The sequence below is a fragment of the Ambystoma mexicanum genome, unplaced genomic scaffold (genome assembly GCF_040938575.1).
Source record: "Ambystoma mexicanum isolate Mex_15411 unplaced genomic scaffold, UKY_AmexF1_1 Mex_scaf31, whole genome shotgun sequence".
NCBI classification, from domain to species: domain Eukaryota; kingdom Metazoa; phylum Chordata; class Amphibia; order Caudata; family Ambystomatidae; genus Ambystoma; species Ambystoma mexicanum.
In genome coordinates, this window is record NW_027182446.1 from 718,675 (window position 1) to 737,477 (window position 18,803).

Genomic DNA, 18,803 nt, shown 5'->3' on the forward strand with positions numbered 1-18,803 from the left:
TATATATGTATACTCCCCGAAGAAGTACCACAAGGATCCCATTATGTATTACTCCCCTTATATATGTACACTCCCCAAAGGAGTACCATAAGGATCTCTTTAAGAATGGCTCTCCTTATATATGTATACACCCCGAAGAAGTACCATAAGGATCCCTTTAAGCATTACTCTCCTTATAGATGCATACTCCCCAAAAAAGTACCATAAGGATCCATTTAAGTATTACTCTCCTTATATATGTATACTCCCCGAAGAAGTACCATAAGGATCCCATTAAGCATTACTATCCTTATATGTTTACACTCCCCAAAGAAGTAGCATAAGGATCCCATTAAGCATTACTCTCCTTATATATGTATACACCCCCAAAGGAGTACCATAAGGATCCCATTAAGTATTACTCTCCTTATATAAGTATACACCCCAAAGATGTACCATAAGGATCCCATTAAGAATTACTCTCCTTATATAGGTATACTCAACAAAGAAGCACCATAAGGATCCCATTAAGCATTACTCTCCTTATATATGTATACTCCCCAAAGAAGCACCATAAGGATCCCATTAAGTATCACTCCCCCTATATATGTACACTCCCCAAAGGAGTACCATAAGGATCCCATTAAGAATGACTCTCCTTATATATGTATACTCCCCAAAGAAGTACCATAAGGATCCCTTTAAGTATTACTCTCCTTATATATGTATACTCCCCAAAGAAGTACCATAAGGATCCCATTAAGAATTACTCTCCTTATAGATGTATTCTCCCCAAAGAAGTACCATAAGGATCTCTTTATGTATTACTCTCCTTATATATGTATACTCCCCAAAGAAGTACCGTAAGGATCCCATTAAGCATTACTCTCCTTGTATATGTATACTCCCCAAAGAAGTACCATAAGGATCCCATTAAGCATTACTCTCCTTATATATGTATACTCCCCGAAGAAGTACCAAAGGATCCCATTAAGCAATACTCTCCTTATATATGTATACTCCCCGAAGAAGTACCATAAGGATTCCATAAAGTATTACTCTCCTTGTATATGTATACACCCCGAAGGAGTACCATAAGGATCCCATTAAGCATTACTCTCCTTATATATGTATATTCCCCGAAGGAGTACCATAAGGATCCAATTAAGCATTACTCTCCTTATATATGTATACTCCCCAAAGACGCACCATAGGGATCCCATTAAGTATTACTCTCCTTATATATGTAGACACCCCAAAGATGTACCATAAGGATCCCATTAAGCATTACTCTCCTTATATAGGTATACTCAACAAAGAAGCACCATAAGGATCCCATTAAGCATTACTCTCCTTATATATGTATACTCCCCAAAGAAGCACCATAAGGATCCCATTAAGTATTACTCTCCTTATATATATATACTCCCCAAAGAAGCAGCATAAGGATCCCATTAAGTATCACTCCCCCTATATATGTACACTCCCCAAAGGAGTACCATAAGGATCCCATTAAGAATGACTCTCCTTATATATGTATACTCCCCAAAGAAGTACCATAAGGATCCCTTTAAGTATTACTCTCCTTATATATGTATACTCCCCAAAGAAGTACCATAAGGATCCCATTAAGCATTACTCTCCTTATAGATGTATTCTCCCCAAAGAAGTACCATAAGGATCTCTTTATGTATTACTCTCCTTATATATGTATACTCCCCAAAGAAGTACCGTAAGGATCCCATTAAGCATTATTCTCCTTATATATGTATACTCCCAAAAGAAGTAACACAAGGATCCCATTAAGTATTACTCACCTTTATATATGTATACACCCCAAAGATGTACCATAAGGATTCCATTAAGCATTATTCTCCTTATATATGTACACTCCCCGAAGTAGTACCTTAAGGATCCCTTTAAGCATTACTCTCCTTATATATGTATACTCCCCAAAGAAGTACCATAAGGATCCCATTAAGCATTACTCTCATTATATATGTATACTCCCCAAAGAAGTACCATAAGGATCCCATTAAGCATTCCTCTCCTTATATATGTATACTCCCCGAAGAAGTACCATAAGGATCCCATAAGCTTTACTCTCCTTATATATATATATATACACCCCGAAGGAGTACCATAAGGATCCCATTAAGCATTACTTTCCTTATATATGTATACTCCCCGAAGAAGTACCTTAAGGATCCCATTAAGCATTACTATCCTTATATATGTATACTCCCCAAAGAAGTACCATAAGGATACCATTAAGCATTACTCTCCTTATATATGTATCCTCCCCGAAGAAGTACCATGAGGATCCCATTAAGCATTACTCTCCTTATATATGTATACTCACCGAAGAAGTACCAAAAGGATCCCATTAAGCATTACTATCCTTATATATGTATACTCCCCAAAGAAGTACCATAAGGATACCATTAAGCATTACTCTCCTTATATATGTATACTCCCCAAAGAAGCACCATAAGGATCCCATTAAGTATTACTCCCCTTATATATGTACACTCCCCAAACGAGTACCATAAGGATCCCATTAAGAATGACTCTCCTTATATATGTATACTCCCCAAAGAAGTACCATAAGGATCCCTTTAAGCATTACTCGCCTTATAGATGTATACTCCCCGAAGAAGTACCATAAGGATCCCATTAAACAATACTCTCCTTATATATGTATACTCCCCGAAGAAGTACCATAAGGATCCCATTAAGCAATACTCTCCTTATATATGTAAGCTCCCCAAAAGAGTACCATAAGGATCTCTTTAAGAATGGCTCTCCTTATATATGTATACTCCCCGAAGAAGTACCATAAGTATCCCATTAAGCACTACTCTCCTTAAATATGTATACTCCCCAAAGACTACCATAAGGATCCCATTAAGCATTACTCTCCTTATATATGTATACTCTCCGAAGGAGTACCATAAGGATTCCTTTAAGAATTACTCTCCTTGTATATGTATACTCCACAAAGGAGTACCATAAGGATCACATTAAGCATTACTCTCCTTGTATATGTATACTCCCCAAAGAAGTACCATAAGGATCCCATTAAGCATTACTCTCCTTATATATGTATACTCCCCGAAGGAGTAACATAAGGTTCCCATTAAGTATTACTCTCCTTATATATGTATACTCCCCGAAGAAGTACCATAAGGATCCCATTAAGCATTACTCTCCTTATATATGTATACTCCCCGAAGAAGTACCAAAGGATCCCATTAAGCAATACTCTCCTTATATATGTATACTCCCCGAAGAAGTACCATAAGGATTCCATAAAGTATTACTCTCCTTATATATGTATACACCCCGAAGGAGTACCATAAGGATCCCATTAAGCATTACTCTCCTTATATATGTATATTCCCCGAAGGAGTACCATAAGGATCCAATTAAGCATTACTCTCCTTATATATGTATACTCCCCAAAGACGCACCATAGGGATCCCATTAAGTATTACTCTCCTTATATATGTAGACACCCCAAAGATGTACCATAAGGATCCCATTAAGCATTACTCTCCTTATATAGGTATACTCAACAAAGAAGCACCATAAGGATCCCATTAAGCATTACTCTCCTTATATATGTATACTCCCCAAAGAAGCACCATAAGGATCCCATTAAGTATTACTCTCCTTATATATATATACTCCCCAAAGAAGCAGCATAAGGATCCCATTAAGTATCACTCCCCCTATATATGTACACTCCCCAAAGGAGTACCATAAGGATCCCATTAAGAATGACTCTCCTTATATATGTATACTCCCCAAAGAAGTACCATAAGGATCCCTTTAAGTATTACTCTCCTTATATATGTATACTCCCCAAAGAAGTACCATAAGGATCCCATTAAGCATTACTCTCCTTATAGATGTATTCTCCCCAAAGAAGTACCATAAGGATCTCTTTATGTATTACTCTCCTTATATATGTATACTCCCCAAAGAAGTACCGTAAGGATCCCATTAAGCATTATTCTCCTTATATATGTATACTCCCAAAAGAAGTAACACAAGGATCCCATTAAGTATTACTCACCTTTATATATGTATACACCCCAAAGATGTACCATAAGGATTCCATTAAGCATTATTCTCCTTATATATGTACACTCCCCGAAGGAGTACCTTAAGGATCCCTTTAAGCATTACTCTCCTTATATATGTATACTCCCCAAAGAAGTACCATAAGGATCCCATTAAGCATTACTCTCATTATATATGTATACTCCCCAAAGAAGTACCATAAGGATCCCATTAAGCATTCCTCTCCTTATATATGTATACTCCCCGAAGAAGTACCATAAGGATCCCATAAGCTTTACTCTCCTTATATATATATATACACCCCGAAGGAGTACCATAAGGATCCCATTAAGCATTACTTTCCTTATATATGTATACTCCCCGAAGAAGTACCTTAAGGATCCCATTAAGCATTACTTTCCTTATATATGTATACTCCCCGAAGAAGTACCTTAAGGATCCCATTAAGCATTACTATCCTTATATATGTATACTCCCCAAAGAAGTACCATGAGGATCCCATTAAGCATTACTCTCCTTATATATGTATACTCACCGAAGAAGTACCAAAAGGATCCCATTAAGCATTACTATCCTTATATATGTATACTCCCCAAAGAAGTACCATAAGGATACCATTAAGCATTACTCTCCTTATATATGTATACTCCCCAAAGAAGCACCATAAGGATCCCATTAAGTATTACTCCCCTTATATATGTACACTCCCCAAACGAGTACCATAAGGATCCCATTAAGAATGACTCTCCTTATATATGTATACTCCCCAAAGAAGTACCATAAGGATCCCTTTAAGCATTACTCGCCTTATAGATGTATACTCCCCGAAGAAGTACCATAAGGATCCCATTAAACAATACTCTCCTTATATATGTATACTCCCCGAAGAAGTACCATAAGGATCCCATTAAGCAATACTCTCCTTATATATGTAAGCTCCCCAAAAGAGTACCATAAGGATCTCTTTAAGAATGGCTCTCCTTATATATGTATACTCCCCGAAGAAGTACCATAAGTATCCCATTAAGCACTACTCTCCTTAAATATGTATACTCCCCAAAGACTACCATAAGGATCCCATTAAGCATTACTCTCCTTATATATGTATACTCTCCGAAGGAGTACCATAAGGATTCCTTTAAGAATTACTCTCCTTGTATATGTATACTCCACAAAGGAGTACCATAAGGATCACATTAAGCATTACTCTCCTTGTATATGTATACTCCCCAAAGAAGTACCATAAGGATCCCATTAAGCATTACTCTCCTTATATATGTATACTCCCCGAAGGAGTAACATAAGGTTCCCATTAAGTATTACTCTCCTTATTTATGTATACTCCCCGAAGAAGTACCATAAGGATCCCATTAAGCATTACTCTCCTTATATATGTATACTCCCCGAAGAAGTACCAAAGGATCCCATTAAGCAATACTCTCCTTATATATGTATACTCCCCAAAGGAGTACCATAAGGATCCAATTAAGCATTACTCTCCTTATATATGTATACTCCCCAAAGACGCACCATAAGGATCCCATTAAGTATTACTCTCCTTATATATGTACACTCCCCAAAGGAGTACCATAAGGATTCCATTAAGTATTACTCTCCTTATATATGTATACACCCCGAAGGAGTACCATAAGGATGCCATTAAGCATTACTCTCCTTATATATGTATACTCCCCAAAGGAGTACCATAAGGATCCAATTAAGCATTACTCTCCTTATATATGTATACTCCCCAAAGACGCACCATAAGGATCCCATTAAGTATTACTCTCCTTATATATGTACACTCCCCAAAGGAGTACCATAAGGATCACATTAAGTATTACTCTCCTTATATATGTATACACCCCAAAGGAGTACCATAAGGATCCCATTAAGCATTACTCTCCTTATATAGGTATACTCAACAAAGAAGCACCATAAGGATCCCATTAAGCATTACTCTCCTTATATATATATACTCCCCGAAGAAGTACCATAAGGATCCCATTAAGCAATACTCTCCTTATATATGTATACTCCCCGAAGAAGTACCATAAGGATCCCATTAAGCAATACTCTCCTTATATATGTATACTCCCCGAAGAAGTACCATAAGAATCCCATTAAGCAATACTCTCCTTATATATGTTTACTCCCTGAAGAAGTACCACAAGGATCACTTTAAGTATTACTCTCCTTATATATGTATACTCCCCAAAGAAGCACAATAAGGATCCCATTATGTATTACTCCCCTTATATATGTACACTCCCCAAAGGAGTACCATAAGGATCTCTTTAAGAATGGCTCTCCTTATATATGTATACACCCCGAAGAAGTACCATAAGGATCCCTTTAAGCATTACTCTCCTTATAGATGTATACTCCCCAAAGAAGTACCATAAGGATCCATTTAAGTATTACTCTCCTTATATATGTATACTCCCCAAATAAGTACCAAAAAGATCCCATTAAGCATTACTCTCCTTATATGTTTACACTCCCCAAAGAAGTAGCATAAGGATCCCATTAAGCATTACTCTCCTTATATATGTATACTCCCCGAAGAAGTACCATAAGGATCCCATTAAGCATTACTATCCTTATATATGTATACTCCCTGAAGGAGTACCATAAGGATCCCATTAAACATTACTCTCCTTATATATGTATACTCCCCGAAGAAGTAACACAAGGATCCCATTAAGCATTACTCTCCTTATATATGCATACTCCCCGAAGAAGTACCATAAGGATCCCATTAAGCATTACACTCCTTATATATGTATACTTCCCGAAGGAGTACCAGAAGGATCCCATTAAGTATTACTCTCCTTATATATGTATACTGCCCGAAGAAGTACCATAAGGATCCCATTAAGCATTGTTCTCCTTATATATGTATACTCCCGGAAGAAGTACCATAAGGATCCCATTAAGCATTACTCTCCTTATATATGTATACTCCCCGAAGAAGTACCATAAGGATCCCATTAAGCATTACTCACCTCATATATGTATACTCCCCGAAGAAGTACCATAAGGATCCCATTAAGCATTACTCTCCTTATATATGTATACTCCCCAAAGAAGTACCATAAGGATCCCATTAAGCATTACTCTCCTTATATAGGTATACTACCTGAAGAAGTACCATAAGGATCCCATTAAGCATTACTCTCCTTATATATGTATACTGCCCGAAGAAGTACCATAAGGATTCCATTAAGCATTACTCTCCTTATATATGTATGCTCCCCGAAGAAGTACCATTAGGATCCCATTAAGCATTACTCTCCTTATATATGTATACTCCCCAAAGAAGTACCATATGGATTCCATTAAACATTACTCTTCTTATATATGTATACACCCCCAAAGGAGTACCATAAGGATCCCATTAAGTATTACTCTCCTTATATAAGTATACACCCCAAAGATGTACCATAAGGATCCCATTAAGAATTACTCTCCTTATATAGGTATACTCAACAAAGAAGCACCATAAGGATCCCATTAAGCATTACTCTCCTTATATATGTATACTCCCCAAAGAAGCACCATAAGGATCCCATTAAGTATTACTCTCCTTATATATATATACTCCCCAAAGAAGCAGCATAAGGATCCCGTTAAGTATCACTCCCCCTATATATGTACACTCCCCAAAGGAGTACCATAAGGATCCCATTAAGAATGACTCTCCTTATATATGTATACTCCCTGAAGGAGTACCATAAGGATCCCATTAAACATTACTCTCCTTATATATGTATACTCCCCGAAGAAGTAACACAAGGATCCCATTAAGCATTACTCTCCTTATATATGCATACTCCCCGAAGAAGTACCATAAGGATCCCATTAAGCATTACACTCCTTATATATGTATACTTCCCGAAGGAGTACCAGAAGGATCCCATTAAGTATTACTCTCCTTATATATGTATACTGCCCGAAGAAGTACCATAAGGATCCCATTAAGCATTGTTCTCCTTATATATGTATACTCCCGGAAGAAGTACCATAAGGATCCCATTAAGCATTACTCTCCTTATATATGTATACTCCCCGAAGAAGTACCATAAGGATCCCATTAAGCATTACTCACCTCATATATGTATACTCCCCGAAGAAGTACCATAAGGATCCCATTAAGCATTACTCTCCTTATATATGTATACTCCCCAAAGAAGTACCATAAGGATCCCATTAAGCATTACTCTCCTTATATAGGTATACTACCTGAAGAAGTACCATAAGGATCCCATTAAGCATTACTCTCCTTATATATGTATACTGCCCGAAGAAGTACCATAAGGATTCCATTAAGCATTACTCTCCTTATATATGTATGCTCCCCGAAGAAGTACCATTAGGATCCCATTAAGCATTACTCTCCTTATATATGTATACTCCCCAAAGAAGTACCATATGGATTCCATTAAACATTACTCTTCTTATATATGTATACACCCCCAAAGGAGTACCATAAGGATCCCATTAAGTATTACTCTCCTTATATAAGTATACACCCCAAAGATGTACCATAAGGATCCCATTAAGAATTACTCTCCTTATATAGGTATACTCAACAAAGAAGCACCATAAGGATCCCATTAAGCATTACTCTCCTTATATATGTATACTCCCCAAAGAAGCACCATAAGGATCCCATTAAGTATTACTCTCCTTATATATATATATATATACTCCCCAAAGAAGCACCATAAGGATCCCATTAAGTATTACTCCCCTTATATATGTAAACTCCCCAAAGGAGTACCATAAGGATCCCATTAAGAATGACTCTCCTTATATATGTATACTCCCCAAAGAAGTACCATAACGATCCCTTTAAGCATTACTCTCCTTATAGATGTATACTCCCCAAAGAAGTACCATAAGGATCCCTTTAAGTATTACTCTCCTTATATATGTATACTCCCCAAAGAAGTACCATAAGGATCCCATTAAGCATTACTCTCCTTATAGATGTATTCTCCCCAAAGAAGTACCATAAGGATATCTTTATGTATTACTCTCCTTATATATGTATACTCCCCAAAGAAGCACCATAAGGATCACATTAAGTATCACTCTCCTTATATATGTATACTCCCCAAAGAAGCACCATCATGTTCCCATTTACTATTACTCTCCTTATATATGTATACTCCCCAAAGAAGCACCATAAGGATCCCATTAAGTATTACTCCCCTTATATATGTACACTCCCCAAAGGAGTACCATAAGGATCCCATTAAGAATGACTCTCCTTATATATGTACACTCCCCAAAGAAGTACCATAAAGATCCCTTTAAGCATTACTCTCCTTATAGATGTATACTCCCCAAAGAAGTACCATAAGGATCCCTTTAAGTATTACTCTCCTTATATATGTATACTCCCCAAACAAAAACCATAATGATCCCATTAAGCATTACTCTCCTTAAAGATGTATACTCCCCAAAGAAGTACCATAAGGATCCCTTTAAGTATTACTCTCCTTATATATGTATACTCCCCAAAGAAGTACCATAAGGATCCCATTAAGCATTACTCTCCTTATATATGTATACTCCCCAAAGAAGTAGCATAAGGATCCCATTAAGCATTACTCTCCTTATATATGTATACTCCCCGAAGAAGTACCATAAGGATTCCCTTAAGAATTACTCTCCTTGTATATCTATACTCCACAAAGAAGTACCATAAGGATCCCATTAAACATTACTCTCCTTATATATGTATACTCCTCAAAGAAGTACCATAAGGATCCCATTAAGTATCACGCTCCTTATATATGTATACTCCCCAAAGAAGCACCATAAGGTTCCCATTAAGCATTACTCTCCTTATAGATGTATACTCCCCAAAGAAGTAACATAAGGATCCCATTAAGTATTACTCTCCTTCTATATGTATACTCCCCCAAAGAAGTACCATAAGGAACCCGTTAAGCATTACTCTCCTTCTATATGTATACTCCCCCAAAGAAGTACCATAAGGATTCCAAATAGTTTTACTCTCCTTATATATGTATACTCCCCAAAGACGTACCATAAGGATCCCATTAAGCATTACTCTCCTTATATATGTATACTCCCCGAAGAAGTACCATAAGTATCCCATTAAGCACTACTCTCCTTAAATATGTATACTCCCCAAAGACTACCATAAGGATCCCATTAAGCATTACTCTCCTTATATATGTATACTCTCCGAAGGAGTACCATAAGGATTCCTTTAAGAATTACTCTCCTTGTATATGTATACTCCACAAAGGAGTACCATAAGGATCACATTAAGCATTACTCTCCTTGTATATGTATACTCCCCAAAGAAGTACTATAAGGATCCCATTAAGCATTACTCTCCTTATATATGTATACTCCCCGAAGGAGTAACATAAGGTTCCCATTAAGTATTACTCTCCTTATATATGTATACTCCCCGAAGAAGTACCATAAGGATCCCATTAAGCATTACTCTCCTTATATATGTATACTCCCCGAAGGAGTAACATAAGGTTCCCATTAAGTATTACTCTCCTTATATATGTATACTCCCCGAAGAAGTACCATAAGGATCCCATTAAGCTTTACTCTCCTTATATATGTATACTCCCCGAAGAAGTACCAAAGGATCCCATTAAGCAATACTCTCCTTATATATGTATACTCCCCGAAGAAGTACCATAAGGATTCCATTAAGTATTACTCTCCTTATATATGTATACACCCCAAAGGAGTACCATAAGGATCCCATTAAGAATGACTCTCCTTATATATGTACACTCCCCAAAGAAGTACCATAAAGATCCCTTTAAGCATTACTCTCCTTATAGATGTATACTCCCCGAAGAAGTACCAAAGGATCCCATTAAGCAATACTCTCCTTATATATGTATACTCCCCGAAGAAGTACCATAAGGATTCCATTAAGTATTACTCTCCTTATATATGTATACTCCCCAAAGACGTACCATAAGGATCCCATTAAGCATTACTCTCCTTATATATGTATACTCCCCGAAGAAGTACCATAAGTATCCCATTAAGCACTACTCTCCTTAAATATGTATACTCCCCAAAGACTACCATAAGGATCCCATTAAGCATTACTCTCCTTATATATGTATACTCTCCGAAGGAGTACCATAAGGATTCCTTTAAGAATTACTCTCCTTGTATATGTATACTCCACAAAGGAGTACCATAAGGATCACATTAAGCATTACTCTCCTTGTATATGTATACTCCCCAAAGAAGTACCATAAGGATCCCATTAAGCATTACTCTCCTTATATATGTATACTCCCCGAAGGAGTAACATAAGGTTCCCATTAAGTATTACTCTCCTTATATATGTATACTCCCCGAAGAAGTACCATAAGGATCCCATTAAGCATTACTCTCCTTATATATGTATACTCCCCGAAGAAGTACCAAAGGATCCCATTAAGCAATACTCTCCTTATATATGTATACTCCCCGAAGAAGTACCATAAGGATTCCATTAAGTATTACTCTCCTTATATATGTATACACCCCGAAGAAGTACCATAAGAATCCCATTAAGCAATACTCTCCTTATATATGTATACTCCCCGAAGAAGTACCACAAGGATCACTTTAAGTATTACTCTCCTTATATATTTATACTCCCCAAAGAAGCACAATAAGGATCCCATTATGTATTACTCCCCTTATATATGTACACTCCCCAAAGGAGTACCATAAGGATCTCTTTAAGAATGGCTCTCCTTATATATGTATACACCCCGAAGAAGTACCATAAGGATCCCTTTAAGCATTACTCTTCTTATAGATGTATACTCCCAAAGAAGTACCATAAGGATCCATTTAAGTATTACTCTCCTTATATATGTATACTCCCCAAATAAGTACCATAAAGATCCCATTAAGCATTACTCTCCTTATATAGGTATACTACCTGAAGAAGTACCATAAGGATCCCATTAAGCATTACTCTCCTTATATATGTATACTGCCCGAAGAAGTACCATAAGGATCCCATTAAGCATTACTCTCCTTATATATGTATACTCCCCGAAGAAGTACCATAAGGATTCCATTAAGTATTACTCTCCTTATATATGTATACACCCCGAAGGAGTACCATAAGGATCCCATTAAGCATTACTCTCCTTATATATGTATACTCCCCAAAGGAGTACCATAAGGATCCAATTAAGCATTACTCTCCTTATATATGTATACTCCCCAAAGACGCACCATAAGGATCCCATTAAGTATTACTCTCCTTATATATGTACACTCCCCAAAGGAGTACCATAAGGATCACATTAAGTATTACTCTCCTTATATATGTATACACCCCAAAGGAGTACCATAAGGATCCCATTAAGCATTACTCTCCTTATATATGTATACTGCCCGAAGAAGTACCATAAGGATCCCATTAAGCATTGTTCTCCTTATATATGTATACTCCTGGAAGAAGTACCATAAGGATCACATTAAGCATTACTCTCCTTATATATGTATACTCCCCGAAGAAGTACCATAAGGATCCCATTAAGCATTACTCACCTCATATATGTATACTCCCCGAAGAAGTACCATAAGGATCCCATTAAGCATTACTCTCCTTATATATGTATACTCCCCAAAGAAGTACCATAAGGATCCCATTAAGCATTACTCTCCTTATATAGGTATACTACCTGAAGAAGTACCATAAGGATCCCATTAAGCATTACTCTCCTTCTATATGTATTTTCCCTGAAGAAGTACCATAAGGATCCCATTAAGCATTACTCTCCTTATATATGTATACTCCCCAAAGAAGTACCATATGGATTCCATTAAACATTACTCTTCTTATATATGTATACACCCCCAAAGGAGTACCATAAGGATCCCATTAAGTATTACTCTCCTTATATATGTAGACACCCCAAAGATGTACCATAAGGATCCCATTAAGCATTACTCTCCTTATATAGGTATACTCAACAAAGAAGCACCATAAGGATCCCATTAAGCATTACTCTCCTTATATATGTATACTCCCCAAAGAAGCACCATAAGGATCCCATTAAGTATTACTCTCCTTATATATATATACTCCCCAAAGAAGCAGCATAAGGATCCCATTAAGTATCACTCCCCCTATATATGTACAATCCCCAAAGGAGTACCATAAGGATCCCATTAAGAATGACTCTCCTTATATATGTATACTCCCCAAAGAAGTACCATAAGGATCCCTTTAAGTATTACTCTCCTTATATATGTATACTCCCCAAAGAAGTACCATAAGGATCCCATTAAGCATTACTCTCCTTATAGATGTATTCTCCCCAAAGAAGTACCATAAGGATCTCTTTATGTATTACTCTCCTTATATATGTATACTCCCCAAAGAAGTACCGTAAGGATCCCATTAAGCATTATTCTCCTTATATATGTATACTCCCAAAAGAAGTAACACAAGGATCCCATTAAGTATTACTCACCTTTATATATGTATACACCCCAAAGATGTACCATAAGGATTCCATTAAGCATTATTCTCCTTATATATGTATACTCCCCGAAGGAGTACCTTAAGGATCCCTTTAAGCATTACTCTCCTTATATATGTATACTCCCCAAAGAAGTACCATAAGGATCCCATTAAGCATTACTCTCATTATATATGTATACTCCCCAAAGAAGTACCATAAGGATCCCATTAAGCATTACTCTCCTTATATATGTATACTCCCCGAAGAAGTACCATAAGGATCCCATAAGCTTTACTCTCCTTATATATATATACACCCCGAAGGAGTACCATAAGGATCCCATTAAGCATTACTTTCCTTATATATGTATACTCCCCGAAGAAGTACCTTAAGGATCCCATTAAGCATTACTATCCTTATATATGTATACTCCCCAAAGAAGTACCATAAGGATACCATTAAGCATTACTCTCCTTATATATGTATCCTCCCCGAAGAAGTACCATGAGGATCCCATTAAGCATTACTCTCCTTATATATGTATACTCACAGAAGAAGTACCAAAAGGATCCCATTAAGCATTACTATCCTTATATATGTATACTCCCCAAAGAAGTACCATAAGGATACCATTAAGCATTACTCTCCTTATATATGTATACTCCCCAAAGAAGCACCATAAGGATCCCATTAAGTATTACTCCCCTTATATATGTACACTCCCCAAACGAGTACCATAAGGATCCCATTAAGAATGACTCTCCTTATATATGTATACTCCCCAAAGAAGTACCATAAGGATCCCTTTAAGCATTACTCTCCTTATAGATGTATACTCCCCGAAGAAGTACCATAAGGATCCCATTAAACAATACTCTCCTTATATATGTATACTCCCCGAAGAAGTACCATAAGGATCCCATTAAGCAATACTCTCCTTATATATGTAAACTCCCCAAAAGAGTACCATAAGGATCTCTTTAAGAATGGCTCTCCTTATATATGTATACTCCCCGAAGAAGTACCATAAGTATCCCATTAAGCACTACTCTCCTTAAATATGTATACTCCCCAAAGACTACCATAAGGATCCCATTAAGCATTACTCTCCTTATATATGTATACTCTCCGAAGGAGTACCATAAGGATCCCATTAAGCATTACTCTCCTTATATATGTATACTCCCCGAAGAAGTACCAAAGGATCCCATTAAGCAATACTCTCCTTATATATGTATACTCCCCGAAGAAGTACCATAAGGATTCCATTAAGTATTACTCTCCTTGTATATGTATACTCCACAAAGGAGTACCATAAGGATCACATTAAGCATTACTCTCCTTGTATATGTATACTCCCCAAAGAAGTACCATAAGGATCCCATTAAGCATTACTCTCCTTATATATGTATACTCCCCGAAGGAGTAACATAAGGTTCCCATTAAGTATTACTCTCCTTATATATGTATACTCCCCGAAGAAGTACCATAAGGATCCCATTAAGCATTACTCTCCTTATATATGTATACTCCCCGAAGAAGTACCAAAGGATCCCATTAAGCAATACTCTCCTTATATATGTATACTCCCCGAAGAAGTACACTAAGGATTCCATTAAGTATTACTCTCCTTATATATGTATACACCCCGAAGGAGTACCATAAGGATCCCATTAAGCATTACTCTCCTTATATATGTATACTCCCCAAAGGAGTACCATAAGGATCCAATTAAGCATTACTCTCCTTATATATGTATACTCCCCAAAGACGCACCATAAGGATCCCATTAAGTATTACTCTCCTTATATATGTACACTCCCCAAAGGAGTACCATAAGGATCACATTAAGTATTACTCTCCTTATATATGTATACACCCCAAAGGAGTACCATAAGGATCCCATTAAGCATTACTCTCCTTATATAGGTATACTCAACAAAGAAGCACCATAAGGATCCCATTAAGCATTACTCTCCTTATATATATATACTCCCCGAAGAAGTACCATAAGGATCCCATTAAGCAATACTCTCCTTATATATGTATACTCCCCGAAGAAGTACCATAAGGATCCCATTAAGCAATACTCTCCTTATATATGTATACTCCCCGAAGAAGTACCACAAGAATCCCATTAAGCAATACTCTCCTTATATATGTATACTCCGCGAAGAAGTACCACAAGGATCACTTTAAGTATTACTCTCCTTATATATTTATACTCCCCAAAGAAGCACAATAAGGATCCCATTATGTATTACTCCCCTTATATATGTACACTCCCCAAAGGAGTACCATAAGGATCTCTTTAAGAATGGCTCTCCTTATATATGTATACACCCCGAAGAAGTACCATAAGGATCCCTTTAAGCATTACTCTTCTTATAGATGTATACTCCCCAAAGAAGTACCATAAGGATCCATTTAAGTATTACTCTCCTTATATATGTATACTCCCCAAATAAGTACCATAAAGATCCCATTAAGCATTACTCTCCTTATATAGGTATACTACCTGAAGAAGTACCATAAGGATCCCATTAAGCATTACTCTCCTTATATATGTATACTGCCCGAAGAAGTACCATAAGGATCCCATTAAGCATTACTCTCCTTATATATGTATACTCCCCGAAGAAGTACCATAAGGATTCCATTAAGTATTACTCTCCTTATATATGTATACACCCCGAAGGAGTACCATAAGGATCCCATTAAGCATTACTCTCCTTATATATGTATACTCCCCAAAGGAGTACCATAAGGATCCAATTAAGCATTACTCTCCTTATATATGTATACTCCCCAAAGACGCACCATAAGGATCCCATTAAGTATTACTCTCCTTATATATGTACACTCCCCAAAGGAGTACCATAAGGATCACATTAAGTATTACTCTCCTTATATATGTATACACCCCAAAGGAGTACCATAAGGATCCCATTAAGCATTACTCTCCTTATATATGTATACTCCCCGAAGAAGTACCATAAGGATCCCATTAAGCATTACTATCCTTATATATGTATACTCCCTGAAGGAGTACCATAATGATCCCATTAAACATTACTCTCCTTATATATGAATACTCCCCGAAGAAGTAACACAAGGATCCCATTAAGCATTACTCTCCTTATATATGTATACTGCCCGAAGAAGTACCATAAGGATCCCATTAAGCATTGTTCTCCTTATATATGTATACTCCTGGAAGAAGTACCATAAGGATCCCATTAAGCATTACTCTCCTTATATATGTATACTCCCCGAAGAAGTACCATAAGGATCCCATTAAGCATTACTCACCTCATATATGTATACTCCCCGAAGAAGTACCATAAGGATCCCATTAAGCATTACTCTCCTTATATATGTATACTCCCCAAAGAAGTACCATAAGGATCCCATTAAGCATTACTCTCCTTATATAGGTATACTACCTGAAGAAGTACCATAAGGATCCCATTAAGCATTACTCTCCTTCTATATGTATTTTCCCTGAAGAAGTACCATAAGGATCCCATTAAGCATTACTCTCCTTATATATGTATACTCCCCAAAGAAGTACCATATGGATTCCATTAAACATTACTCTTCTTATATATGTATACACCCCCAAAGGAGTACCATAAGGATCCCATTAAGTATTACTCTCCTTATATATGTAGACACCCCAAAGATGTACCATAAGGATCCCATTAAGCATTACTCTCCTTATATAGGTATTCTCAACAAAGAAGCACCATAAGGATCCCATTAAGCATTACTCTCCTTATATATGTATACTCCCCAAAGAAGCACCATAAGGATCCCATTAAGTATTACTCTCCTTATATATATATACTCCCCAAAGAAGCAGCATAAGGATCCCATTAAGTATCACTCCCCCTATATATGTACAATCCCCAAAGGAGTACCATAAGGATCCCATTAAGAATGACTCTCCTTATATATGTATACTCCCCAAAGAAGTACCATAAGGATCCCTTTAAGTATTACTCTCCTTATATATGTATACTCCCCAAAGAAGTACCATAAGGATCCCATTAAGCATTACTCTCCTTATAGATGTATTCTCCCCAAAGAAGTACCATAAGGATCTCTTTATGTATTACTCTCCTTATATATGTATACTCCCCAAAGAAGTACCGTAAGGATCCCATTAAGCATTATTCTCCTTATATATGTATACTCCCAAAAGAAGTAACACAAGGATCCCATTAAGTATTACTCACCTTTATATATGTATACACCCCAAAGATGTACCATAAGGATTCCATTAAGCATTATTCTCCTTATATATGTATACTCCCCGAAGGAGTACCTTAAGGATCCCTTTAAGCATTACTCTCCTTATATATGTATACTCCCCAAAGAAGTACCATAAGGATCCCATTAAGCATTACTCTCATTATATATGTATACTCCCCAAAGAAGTACCATAAGGATCCCATTAAGCATTACTCTCCTTATATATGTATACTCCCCGAAGAAGTACCATAAGGATCCCATAAGCTTTACTCTCCTTATATATATATACACCCCGAAGGAGTACCATAAGGATCCCATTAAGCATTACTTTCCTTATATATGTATACTCCCCGAAGAAGTACCTTAAGGATCCCATTAAGCATTACTATCCTTATATATGTATACTCCCCAAAGAAGTACCATAAGGATACCATTAAGCATTACTCTCCTTATATATGTATCCTCCCCGAAGAAGTACCATGAGGATCCCATTAAGCATTACTCTCCTTATATATGTATACTCACCGAAGAAGTACCAAAAGGATCCCATTAAGCATTACTATCCTTATATATGTATACTCCCCAAAGAAGTACCATAAGGATACCATTAAGCATTACTCTCCTTATATATGTATACTCCCCAAAGAAGCACCATAAGGATCCCATTAAGTATTACTCCCCTTATATATGTACACTCCCCAAACGAGTACCATAAGGATCCCATTAAGAATGACTCTCCTTATATATGTATACTCCCCAAAGAAGTACCATAAGGATCCCTTTAAGCATTACTCTCCTTATAGATGTATACTCCCCGAAGAAGTACCATAAGGATCCCATTAAACAATACTCTCCTTATATATGTATACTCCCCGAAGAAGTACCATAAGGATCCCATTAAGCAATACTCTCCTTATATATGTAAACTCCCCAAAAGAGTACCATAAGGATCTCTTTAAGAATGGCTCTCCTTATATA